A 13,887-nucleotide genomic window follows, 5' to 3' on the forward strand; every position below is an offset into this window, starting at 1 on the left:
GCCAACAACAGAAGGTAGATCACCACACTAGGGGACCATGGGGACTTACAGTACCTTTGCTACCTGCATGGACCCTAGCTGGATTTACATCATCCCTTCAGCTGCTGGCGAGTGTACAAAATGCTAGCCAAAATTAAAACAACTGAAGAATACTACGATTAAAATCCTGGTAGATTTAAATTGACATCGAATGTTTTGGGACTTACGTATGTAGAGCCCTTAAACCCCGACAGGTCTTAAGTCCCGACTGAACATGAATAATCATTAGTGGGCGGAGCTTATGTGACCAGGTCGTACGTCTTTCTTACGCACAACTTCTCAGTTGAACAGCATTCGGTTTACTTCTGCTCTGTCGTGTTAAGTTGATAAGCGTGCAATGAGAGTGTATTTCAACCTAACTACCATTTCAATACTACGGAAAATAAAGACATGTCCCAATGTTTGTTAAGAAATCGATCGTAATTATGTAAGGTACCGTTGATAATTTACCGCTGGGGCGGGGTGATGATGTTCTTTATGACACCAAAGTAAGTCTACCAAGTGACCCCCAGGGTTGGCATGGACAAAATCAATGAAAGCACTCCTTGTACATGTTTACCACTGTACATTCATGAAACTGTATCAGTTATGTATCGTTGTATGAAAGAGTTTGACATGGAAATTGAGTGTTGTTGTTGTCAAGTCATAATTACAGTTTATATAATCAGTCAGTGATTCCAGGAAATTCATAAAACCAAAGAATATATAAAGTATATACATTTTCCTCAGCACTGAGCCTGTTTTGTTTCCACTAAGCAGTATGGGTGAGCATGTACCTGAAGAAAATTTGAGAGCATGAATTCTACTCCTTTAGCATGGGTGGTTATAAAGTGTTTGATCAACATGAGACCCAAGTCCAGTGTTCCCCATCGGGATATTGCTGGAATATTGCTAAAAGTGAAGTAAAACCATACACACACTTTCAGCAGTGTGGTGGGTTGTTTGCAGACTTTCCCAGTGTTGGAGCTGAATTTGGTGTTTGGTGATCAATGCTTGGGTTATGTGTCATGTTCTTTAATAATAAACTTGAAATATAGGTGTGCTTATACATCATGAGAAGCACTTTTTTAAGGAAACCTTTAGTACATTTTACAAAAAGTACCACATGCACATGTGACTCTTAAGACATCAGAGGTTTACATGTTTGGGACAGCTTTTGAAAAGATGAATAAAGTGTAAAATGAGAGGTAGTTGTTTATGATGCCTCATATCATACAACCCGTCACATCACAATCAAGGATATCAACTGTAAATATTTGCATTGAGGTAAGAGTAAAGCCAATATCTGTGGCATCCTATAAATGAAGCTGAACACTGACAGCTGAATCATGTTCTCGGTGAACATGTCACAGTGGACATTTTCTGTCTAAATCATGGTGTTACTTGTCTGTGTATTCAGAAATGTTGTAGAGCGTCAGGTGGCCAGGTAAAACATAACCATTGTCACATTTTCCCATAAAATGACAAAAGAAATCAATTTTGTTGAAGGTGTTTTATTACAAAACAAAACAGTGCTGCATATCTTCCCAAGTAGTAGACTTGAAGAATACCATGTTAAACATAATGATATGTAGTACTAAAGTCATTAAGTTGGTATAGACACATACCTTTATGTCTGTCGAAAAGAATCCAACAAACAAGTAATGCCATTGGCTAACCAACAATGAATGTGTCAGTATATGGTATTTACAATTCTATGACACTGAACATTATACCCTTTGTATTTGCAAGAGCTTAGCTACCACTATAAAAAAAGCCCCAGGGCTATAAAATAATCTGGTATTTTGTTATGAACTCATCATAGGAAGCTACCTGTCACAAAAAGGCCAACAGAAACAAAATATGGAGCACATTCTAATCCTGCTGATTTGATAACTGATTGTCAATATGAGGAGAAAACTGACAGAGGATGTCTGTACAAGGGGTGTTTACATTAGGTACTGATGTGGTAGCCACTGGTGGTTCATACAACTGCAGCAATCAGTACCTAAGAACTGTGACAGTGATACTGCATGTCATGGTGACATAAATAATCTGGTGAAATAAATAATACAAGTAATTGGAATTACTTGTAGTTTCTGGGATACCCATTCTTAATGATGCTGTACCTTTCTTTTTAATTGACTCTACATTATACATGAATCATTAGTCCCATGCACTTGGAATAAAGCATGCAAACCCTACAGTTTATGGAGTTTCAATATTTCCTTTGTACAGATGATAGTAAATTACATTTCAAACTTGTGGTCAATTTCTGAATGTACTGGGTCAAAAGTTCTTACTTTCCGAGGTGTTTAACTATTTCTATTTGTCATACACCCTTGATCAGAAATGGAACATTGACCTTAACACCTACAGTTTATGGAATTTTGAAGATGTTCTCTAAGCTTATTACAGTAAAGAGCATTTCATACTTGTTAAGAAGTTGTGATTCTACCTAGTCAATAGTTCAAATTTTGAGAGATTATGAACAATCTTATTTGTCACATCACCTTAACAATACATTGAATTAACGCCTTTAAAATTTACAGATTACAGAATTTTGACATGTTCTCTGGTCTGATGATACCAAATTGCATTTCAAACTTGTCATTAACTTGTCAATGTACTTGCTCAAGACTTCTATTATTTACAGATTTTTAACTTCTTTATTCGTCATATCACTGTCAGCAAAAATGGAATAATGCCTTTAAAATCTACAGTTTAGGGAATTTGGACATGTTCTCTGGGCTGATGATACCAAATTGTATTTCAAACTTGTGATTAATATCCCAGTGTACCTGCTCAAAACTTCTATTTTTTACAGATTTTTAACTTTTTTATTCATCACATGACTGAGACCAAAACTGGAATAATGCCTTTAAAATCTACAGTTTAGGGAATTTGGACATGTTCTCTGGGCTGATGATACCAAATTGCATTTCAAACTTGTCATTAACTTCCCACTGTACTTGCTCAAGACTTCTATTTTTTACAGATTTTTAACTTTTTTATTCATCACATGACTGAGACCAAAACTGGAATAATGCCTTTAAAATCTACAGTTTAGGGAATTTGGACATGTTCTCTGGGCTGATGATACAAAATTGCATTTCAAATTTGTCATTAACATGCCAGTGTACTTGCACAAGACTTCTATTTTTAACAGATTTTTAACTTTTTTATTCGTCACATGACTGTCACCAAAAATGGAATAATGCCTTTAAAATCTACAGTTTAGGGAATTTGGACATGTTCTCTGGTCTGATGATACCAAATTGCATTTCAAACTTGTCATTAACTTTTCAATATACTTGCTCAAAACTTCTATTTTTAACAGATTTTTCACTTTTTTATTCGTCATATCACTGTCACCAAAACTGGAATAATGCCTTTAAAATCTACAGTTTAGGGAATTTGGACATGTTCTCTGGTCTGATGATACCAAATTGCATTTCAAACTTGTCATTTACATCCCAGTGTACTTGCTCAAGACTTCTATTTTTTACAGATTTTTAACTTTTTTATTCATCATATGACTGTCACCAAAAATGGAATAATGCCTTTAAAATCTACAGTTTAGGGAATTTGGACATGTTCTCTGGGCTGATGATACCAAATTGCATTTCGAATTTGCCATTAACTTCCCAGTGTACTTGCTCAAGACTTCTATTTTTTACAGATTTTTAACTTTTTTATTGGTCACATGACTGTCACCAAAAATGGAATAATGCCTTTAAAATCAATGGCAAGTGGGTGCATGAATTACCCTAACTAAATGCTAAATCTAGAAATTCAACAGTGCCGCTGCACTCAGTTCATAATGCTTCACTTGAGAGCAAGAGTAGACATCAACTGAATTCCAACCTGTCTGCAAATTGTTGATCTGGACTAGGGGATCAACCCAACATGGGATGAATGGTGAACAACCTGTGAACATATGAAATTAATCATTAATAAAAACATTTGGTTTTAATGTCATGATAACATGAATTAAACATCAAACATAAAAATGTCTTATTGGACAATTACGGCTAAAATCTGTCAGAAGCCTTTGAACTGTCAAATACATTTATTCTCTGAATGGAAAATGACAAATATGTCATTAGCCATGCCACTACAGAGCCGAGGGAATTGTCTGATTGTTACTATGGCATATAGTATTGGTACTAAGGGTTCACAGAAAGCTGAGCATATACTGCATCACCAGTGGAAACGTGCAAGTCAAATACATCTTTTCTGTGTATCTGTCTCAGTAATAATTACATCAACAATAATTTCCTTTATATCAGGCATCAGGAAGATGCTTCTGCATCTGTGACTACAACTTTAGATATGACCATAAAAATCACATTTGATATCTCATATCAGATCACACATATTGTATTTGATATTTGTCAACTACCTTTCCCTGAGATAGGGAATATTGAGTTTGACTTATTGTTCCCATATCAAGGCATAACTGATTGTGATTACACTGCCATTTAGGAAGTGATCAGATGTAATGTATGTCATATTTGGGATTACACTTTCTTAGTAAAGTACAAATTCTACTACTTTTTTGGTTGAGTCCCACCTGGGACTTGAACCTGCACCCTAATCGCCAGCACACAAAGTCAGCTGTCTAGACGGATCAGCCACTGCGACTTCCTTACTTTTCTTTCTTGCAGGTTGTGCCTGAAATGTATCAATATCAATCATTAGGATCAATTGTATTTCACATGTTTTTGTATATTTTTTGTTGTTGTTATCAAATGCCACACTCAACAATATCTAAGCTATAAGGAGAGGTATAGTAATAAATAATGTCATGTTTACCATTCTTTTTTTTATCTCACACTATGTGATTAATGTTAATAATGTTATAAAATTTACTGAAAATGAACAAGAGTAGAGAAACACATTCAGTGCAAAAGCCACAGATACTAATCCATATTTATTGACATGTTCATGTACCATGACTGGCTTAGCTATGGATGTGAAAAAATACATTTTAGGTACAAGGACATACTATTCAAAAACTGACTCTTCCTTAATTGTATATTGTTCTTTATATACAACAACAACAACAACAAAAGAAAGTGGGAACATCACAGAATTTGATAGTCATATATATATACATAAACTGAATCATGGTGAAGTCATTTATACTCGTAGATAAATGTAAGTTTTTGTGTGCTTAATGGTCACTTTAAATATAATTCAATATTCATTGAGTTTGAGTGAAAAGAAACATTGTCAAAAACAGCAAAAAACAAGGGTGTTGAAACACACCAGCACCAAGTTTGATTCAAACTCCCAAACACAACAGCCTAGTGCATGAAGAAGACAGACTTCCTTACAATGCACAGGTATTGGCAACAGGGCACTGGCAGTATATTTAGTGATAAAAAACATTTTTCTATCTCAACCTATATAATGTGTTGACTAAAGAAGAATGACTATTAATCATATATGTCCATGATAGTCCTGGCTGAAAAATGTGTTCCAAATTAAACATGATTTGTACATTCCAAACCTTAGTACAAAAATACATGAGCATGATGATTACTGTTGACTTCTGCACTCCAAATAAGTTTAGCAAGCCTTAACTTACATAGCATGTGCATGTTGATGCTGCTGCACAACTTACAGTGTTGGACACTGACCAAAATGTGTCTATGATCCATTGCACCAGCCTACAGAAACAGTCCGTTTGTCCTGCTGGATTGCTGGATTCAAATATCATTGCTTCCAAAAAGGAGGACTATAAAAATACTTTACATCTAACCTATACACTTGTTGTTCTTCCAAATTATTGATGTTTTATATCTTGGAAAAGTGGTAATCAGCATCATGTCACAACCACAAGGGTCATCAGAAGCTGACATATTCCCCTGGCCCCCAAATATTTAAAAGAATAGTTACAGGGGGTATGGTAGGTGAGCTGGCTAAGGTGCCAGGCTAGTGACCCAGCGAGGTTGAGGTGTCAGGATCGAGCCCAACTGTGATCGGGTGTAAAGAACCTTGAAGTCAACTTTGTGTGCAGACTATTTGTGTTGCAGATCTCTAATGTACAGTGCACAACCCACAAATCCGTTGGCATATGACCAGATGGTGGCCAAATGGATACTGGCAAACTCCAGTACAGCAACATGCAGTGAACTTGGACTAAGTACTGTGACTATGTGTCCCAGTGTGCTGTTCAGATTGACATCCAGTGATCGAGGGAAACAATACCAGTGCCTTGAGCATGTACTAATGTGTGGATATGTGTGCTATATAAATATCCTATATCATGTCATATCATATCATATCATGTCATGTCATGTCATATATCATATCATATATCATATCATATATCATATCATATATCATATATCATATCATATATCATATATCATATATCATATATCATATATCATATATCATATATCATATCGTATCGTATCGTATCGTATCGTATCGTATCATTTCATATCATATCTCACTTAAGGTTAAAAGTATAAATTATATCATTCTGTAATCAGCAAAGTCACCATTTCAAGATCTGTATCATATATGTGTCAAGATCTGTTGAAAGATATGAAATGGTTTTTGAGTTGTGCTACCATGGTTTACTGACAGATATTTAGAAGTTTTTTGAGTTCTGCTCCGGAAACGAAACACACCTATAACTTTTGAGAAACTTTTTGTCCTAAATGTTTCCACGGAAACCGAGATAATAATAAATCACAAGAGTCATCAGAAGATGACATATCCCCCCGGCCCCCACATATTTGAAAGGACAAATCATCTGACAGTTACTTAATGACTTTTTAGACTAAGTTTGAATTGTTTCCATGGAAATCAAGAAAAATATAAACGCCATATATCTGTAAACAGAGAGGCACCACTTCAAGATCCTCCATTTGATAACTCACACAAACCTGTAAACAGCAAAAGGCACCACTTTACATTCTGACTGTCAAAAAAAAAGTGATCAGGGGGATGGTCTGCACCAGCCACAATCAACCATGAGGGGCCAGGTAGGGGGCAAGACTTCAACCGGAGCTTAAGACCTTGTCGGAGCTTAAGACCGGGTAGACGAGGTCTTAAGCTCCGACAGGGTCTTAAGTTCCGACTGGTCCTTTTCTGAAATGGTAGGGGAAAATGAAGATGCTTTTCATGTCCTACCAGTCTCTTGGGGTGCCTGGGGCTGGATGGAGCTCCCCTGAGCAGCTGCCACAACCTGTCATCTGCCCGCTGACTGTTCGCCATGAAGCGCCAAGAGTGCGGAAAGTGGTGACTGAAAAAAGAGAGAGAGTGAATGAAATATTTGGTCTACAGAAGGCTGTACAGGCTCCAAGTGATCAGGAGAATGATCTGCACCAGCCACAATCAACCATGATGGACCAGGTAGGGGGCAAGACTTCAACCGGAGCTTAAGACCTTGTCGGAGTTTAAGACCGGGTAGAGCTGCCCTTAAACTCCGACAAGGTCTTAAGTTCCGACTGGTCCCTTTCAGAAAAGGTAGGGCAAAATGAAGATGCTTTTCATTTCCTACCAGTCTCTTGGGGTGCCTGGGGCTGGATGGATCTCCCCTGAGCAGCTGCCACAACCTGTCATCTGCCCGCTGACTGTTCGCCATGAAGCGCCGAGAGGGCGGAAAGTGGTGACTGAAATGAGAGAGAGAGTGAATGAAATATTTGGTCTACAGAAGGCTGTACAGGCTCCAAGTGATCAGGGGAATGGTCTGCACCAGCCACAATCAACCATGAGGGGCCAGGTAGGGGGCAAGACTTCAACAGGAGCTTAAGACCTTGTCGGAGCTTAAGACCGGGTAGACGAGGTCTTAAGTTCCGACAGGGTCTTAAGTTCCGACTGGTCCTTTTCTGAAATGGTAGGGCAAAATGAAGATGCTTTTCATTTCCTACCAGTCTCTTGGGGTGCCTGGGGCTGGATGGAGCTCCCCTGAGCAGCTGCCACAACCTGTCGTCTGCCCGCTGACTGTTCGCCATGAAGCGCCGAGAGTGCGGAAAGTGGTGACTGAAATGGGAGAGAGAGTGAATGAAATATTTGGTCTACAGAAGGCTGTACAGGCTCCAAGTGATCAGGGATTACCGAGATTGTCAAGAAGGGATAAAAATAATTCCATAAATACTACGAAATTGTTGATATTTAAGTGATTTCCAGTTATGAAAGAAATATAAATGACATTTAGGAGTTAATAATTGTGCTGTCTTTAACAACAACCTCTACACAATGGTATTCTAGAGAGAACTGGCCTCTTGCACACATATTAACTGGTGAAGGTTTTGGCATAGTGGTTATTTTTTATGCTTTATATTTAATTTGGCTTCATACCAGAAACTATTAAATTTACACTTTAAAAGAATTTATCTGTCTACTTCAGATACAAGACCAAAATTGCTGAAGAATGAGTTGTGATTCTACGAAAAATTGGGGACATATATATTTCCTTTTATTTTTCAAAATGTGAACTAGCATTGCTTCGGCCTGGGTAACCTGCCTTACATCAGTGCACTATCAGAGTTGACCCACTTTTGACATGCGCGGAAATAGCCTAATTAGGTGTGGCAGTATGCATCGCATAAGTATTACCTCGGCTGACAATATATTTTACTGTGTATGGAAGGATTGCAATGAAAAGTTAGGACTGGGCTGAGACATGGCATAGTCTAATGTCAGCCAGTGGATGTTTTCGAGATGGCTTTGGAATTTGCTTCAGCTCAGCCAATTCTACCTGTAGGAAGCTGCGTCTAAAAAATGAAAAGCACATCATATTGAATAAACGGCACATATACTAAATACTTACACATATCTCGTATGCATCTTGTGGTTGAGACACTGCGTAAAGCAAAGAGGCCTGTCATTGAGACATGTATTCTATCCTTAGTTCAACAGAAACCATTGTTGCCTATATGTGACGTAGCACATAAGCCCCGCCCACTAATGATTATTCATGTTCAATCGGGACTTAAGACCTGTCGGGGTTTAAGGGCCGCACATACGTACCCTCTCAGGAGGACAATAATTTCACAATACTTCAACCCCCTTTGAGGGTACAGCCACTAACAATTCTAGTTACTAATATAAACTACCAATCATTAAAATACATCTATTTACAGCACATACTATTCATAAATCAATCAAGAAATCAATTTCCTTTTAAAAAAAACAATGATTAAATTAGAATTAACAGTGTTAAAAAGATCCTTGACAGTTTTGACATTGAAATATTTATCCCTTGTGATGGAGAATATGCTTGACCGTGACTCTCTCATCATAAGGTATACAAAACGGAGGATCCTCACCTTTCAATAGGCATGCATGAGTATATCGTGTATGGCCAATACGACATCGTCTTAAAATAACCTCTTCAAATCTGGACTGACAGCCCAAGTAGGTGTAACCAATATACGGTTTTGTTTCATGTAATCTATTTACACCTACTTGGGTGTCCCACTTCTTATGCATCAGATCACGGATGTAGGTTCTAATGCTCGCTTTGCAATCAGAGTATGGAATAAGAAGTGGTGTCATAGATTTGTTGAGTGCTGCCTTAGCAGCAAGATCTGCCATTGTGTTACCAGAAATGCCTACGTGGCTGGGTAACCAGCAAAAGACGATGTCGTATTGGCCAGTAGCAAGATTATTATACAATTCAATAATATCAGTTAAAAGTGGGTGTTTACATGATAAATTTTTAATCGCCTGAAGACAAGAAAGAGAGTCTGAATAGATTGTATATTGTTTATGTTTAGGGTGTCTTTGATTATATCTAAGAGACGTTAATATGGCGTTAGCTTCACCTGTAAAACTAGAACTATTATCTGGTAATCTAGAAGATATTGTTCTGGATCCAATGACAGTGGCACAAGCCACTGCGCCACCATCCTTGGACCCATCTGTAAATAAGGATTTATGACTGTTATATTTATGTTTTAGTTGATTATATTATTGTTTATTTTGTAATTCATTAGTTTCTGATTTTTAAAATGTGGTCCATGTTAGGTCCACTTGGGGCCTGACCTACTGCCAAGGAGGAGAAGAAAGAAGACGAGAGGGAGCTATGTTTTCCAGCTCAATGCCGGCCGCAGAAAGAAAGGATTTAATTCTATGTCCTAGAGGCGGGACAAGAGAAGACTTTTTGTTGTATAAATCCTCATAAAGGGGATTGAAAACACAGTTATATGCAGGGTTAGATTCATTAGAGTATAATTTAGTAATGTACTGTAAAGCTAACTTTATACGGCGCTGCTCAAGAGATGGTTCATCAGCCTCAACATAGAGGCTGTCAGTAGGTGAAGTCCTAAAAGACCCAAGACAAAGTCGTAGACCTTGATGATGGACAGAATCTAACAGTCTTAAGTTGCTTTTGCAGGCTCCACCATAGACGATGGAGCCATAATCAAGTTTAGAACGAACGAGTGATCGATAGAGATGGAGAAGGGTAGCTTGATCCCCTCCCCATTTCGAATTTGAAACCACTTTCAACAAGTCAAGTGCTTTCAGACATTTAGTTTTAAGGGATGTAACATGCAGTAAAAACGTCAAGTGTGAATCAAAAATTAGACCCAAGAACGTAGCTTTCTTAACACCTTTAACAGGCGTGCCATCTAGAGATAGTTCAGGGTCCTTATGTGGTTTATATTTACGACATAAATGTATGCAGTTAGTTTTCGATTTAGAAACTTTAAAGCCGTTTTCAAGACACCATTTATTAATCTTGTTTAAACACAACTGCAGTTGCCGTTCAATGGTATGTATATTTTTACCACGACAAGAAATATTAATATCATCCACAAATAACGATCCATCAATTGAATCGTTTAAAACTTTTGATAAACTGTTTATCTTTATACTAAAATGTGTGACAGACAAAATACTGCCTTGTGGAACACCCTGATCCTGATTGTAATGATCAGACAGGGTAGAACCCACACGGACTTGAAATTGTCTGTTATTTAAGAATTTGGCTATGAACTGAGGCAAACGACCTCGCAGGCCGAAATCATGTAAATCTCTCACAATGCCATATTTCCAGGTTCTGTCATATGCCTTCCCAAGATAAAAAAAGATAGACACAGCATGTTGTTTATTAATCAGCGCGTTTTTCACAAATGATTCTAGCATCCCTTAGATATGTCAGGAACCTATAGTCGTGAGTTCGAACAACTGTTCGACCCGATTATTGGTCAAGGTTTCTTTGCACTTTATCCGTAATCCTTAGTGTATCGACATGGCCAATCTTCATCTCTCAATTAAAACGTTACATTTGTAGTTGACTCGGCATAGACAGAAGCTACTGAGCGTATAGTGAAACTCGAATAGTGTAGTCCACTAGCGAACATATCGACCCAGACCAAGAAAATATAAAATGCCAGACAAAGTATACTCAGTCAATACTATCCCCAGAGACAGATATCCGTTGTTGTGTTGCCTGGGTCCAGTGATACAGACCCGAAACAAATATATCCCAGAGAGTCCATGCAAGTCTAGAATGTGTGGCAAGTCCCGATAACCACAGTTTCAGGCTGAAAATGAAGGAAACCCTTTCTATTATATTTTATGACTTTATTAAATTGTTCTCCTGATGTTTCTTTTGTGTTCATTTCAGAGACCAGAGCGCTCTGTTCATCTTCTGTTAGTCTGGCAGTATCGGGGAGTTTAAGACTATTTCGTGAGGATTTGTCACCTCAAAAATCTGTTTCACATCTCCTAGCTTAAAAGTGTCATAGAATCAAACACTATTCTAACTACGCTAAGAACGTTTATAATATCAGAGATCTCTTTATATTTTCTCGTAAAGGTGAGATGAAAAGAAGATAGAAACGCTTGAAATGTATATTTATTAAGAAAGTAGGTGTGCACATATAAATGTGGAGAACAGCTACTTCTGGTATGAAACAGGAAATCAAACACCAAACCGTGGAGACAATGCACACACACAGTATACAAACATCAGACTGTGGAGAACATGTGTACACAGAAAATGTGTACACAGACAGTATACAAACACCAGTCCATAGAAACAGTGTACACAAAGACAATATACAAACACCAGACCGTGGAAACAATGTACAAATAGACAGTATGCAAACACCAGACCGCGGAGACAACGTGCAAACAGACAATATACAAATACCGGACTATGGAGACAGTGTACACATAGACCGTATACAAACACCAGACCTTGGAGATAACGTACAAACAGTATGCAAACACCGGACTATGGAGACAATATATTCAAAGACAGTATTCAAATACCAGAACGTAGAGACAATGCACATAAAGACGGGATAACGACATGTGTTCGTAATATTGATCGTATTAAATCATCGTCGCTGCTGCTACCGGTAACATGTATGTACGAGAATATTTGTCGGACGCATATACAGTAGCCGTGGGGTCATAGGTACCTTTCAAAAGCCATCAACGCGTGATGGTCCCGGGGTAGAATACGCCTTCAGGAACCCAAGCTTGCCATAAAAGGCGACTATGCTTGTCGTAAGAGGCGACTATTGGGATCGGGTGGTCAGGCTCGCTGACTTGGTTGACACATGTCATCATATCCCAGTTGCATAGAAAGATATTCATGCTATTGATCACTTGTTTGGTCCAGGGTCGATTATTTACAGACCGCCACCATATAACTGGAATATTGCTGAGTGCGGCATAAAACTCACTCACTCATCCCATACGAATTTTGTTTCGTAACCATACATCAATCAATCATAAAATCGATGGTCATGATGTTGATCACTGGATTGTCTGGTCCAGACTCGATTATTTACAGACCGCCACCATATAACTGGAATATTGCTGAGTGCGGCGTAAAACTAAACTCACTCACTTCAAGAGCCATCAATAACCTGAACAAACCTGACAGGTCGTCGGTGTGCGAAAGAAGTCGCGTTGAGCGTCTGGTGGGCGTGCGTGGGTGGAGAGATAGACCGCATGACTATCTCTAAAGCCAAGATTTAATTATATCTTTAAACCTCTATTTTACATATAAACAATACAAACCAGCTGTTTTAAATATTATGTCGCGAATATATCTTACTGTTGTTAGTCTTAGTTAGTGTTCACAAACATGGCTTCTATTGAAATTAATGAAATATATGAATACTATATTGCTTTTAATATAGACGGAGAACATCAGTACAATAGAATGCCCTGTATTGACCGCAGAAACAAATTCCTGTTGGTGTTAGGTGAACGATAGTTGCAACGGTTTACTCATGTAAGAACTACATCTCATTTGAACTACATCACAAATGAACTACAGGGATTACTTCGGGATTAATTACCTGAGTGGAGCCACCACCATGGCATGCATTAGGCTCAGCCCATCGGGTCTCCCTGAAGAAGTATATGTTTAAAATTACTGTAGAGTAGCTTTACACAATCTTATTGACCAGTATATTATGTAATTTGATAACCAAAAAGTGGAGGACTGAAGAGAGAAATTTATACTGTAGTTAGTGAACATTATTGCATTCACATGTCAGGGGAAAAAATCAATCCATGCTTAGTATATTGGAGCAGAGGTAAAGGTGTACTGGAGTAAAGGCAGACTAATTATATTCCTTCCCCGCCGGTCGTATTTTTCCAGGTTAGGAAAAAAAAAATGATTTTCACTACTATGAAATAAAACCTTTATGCATTTATGGGCCAAAAATATAACTTGCCAAAAAAGCTGTTTTTTCATTTTTTAATTTCATATTTATTTATTTATTTATTTATTTATTTATTTATTTATTTATTTATTTATTTATTTATTTATTTATTTATTTATTTATTTATTTATTTATTTATTTATTTATTTATTTATTTATTTATTTATTTATTATATTTTTACTTTTTGCCGAAAGTATAACACTT

The sequence above is a fragment of the Haliotis asinina genome, chromosome 12 (assembly GCF_037392515.1).
Source record: "Haliotis asinina isolate JCU_RB_2024 chromosome 12, JCU_Hal_asi_v2, whole genome shotgun sequence".
NCBI classification, from domain to species: Eukaryota; Metazoa; Mollusca; class Gastropoda; order Lepetellida; family Haliotidae; genus Haliotis; species Haliotis asinina.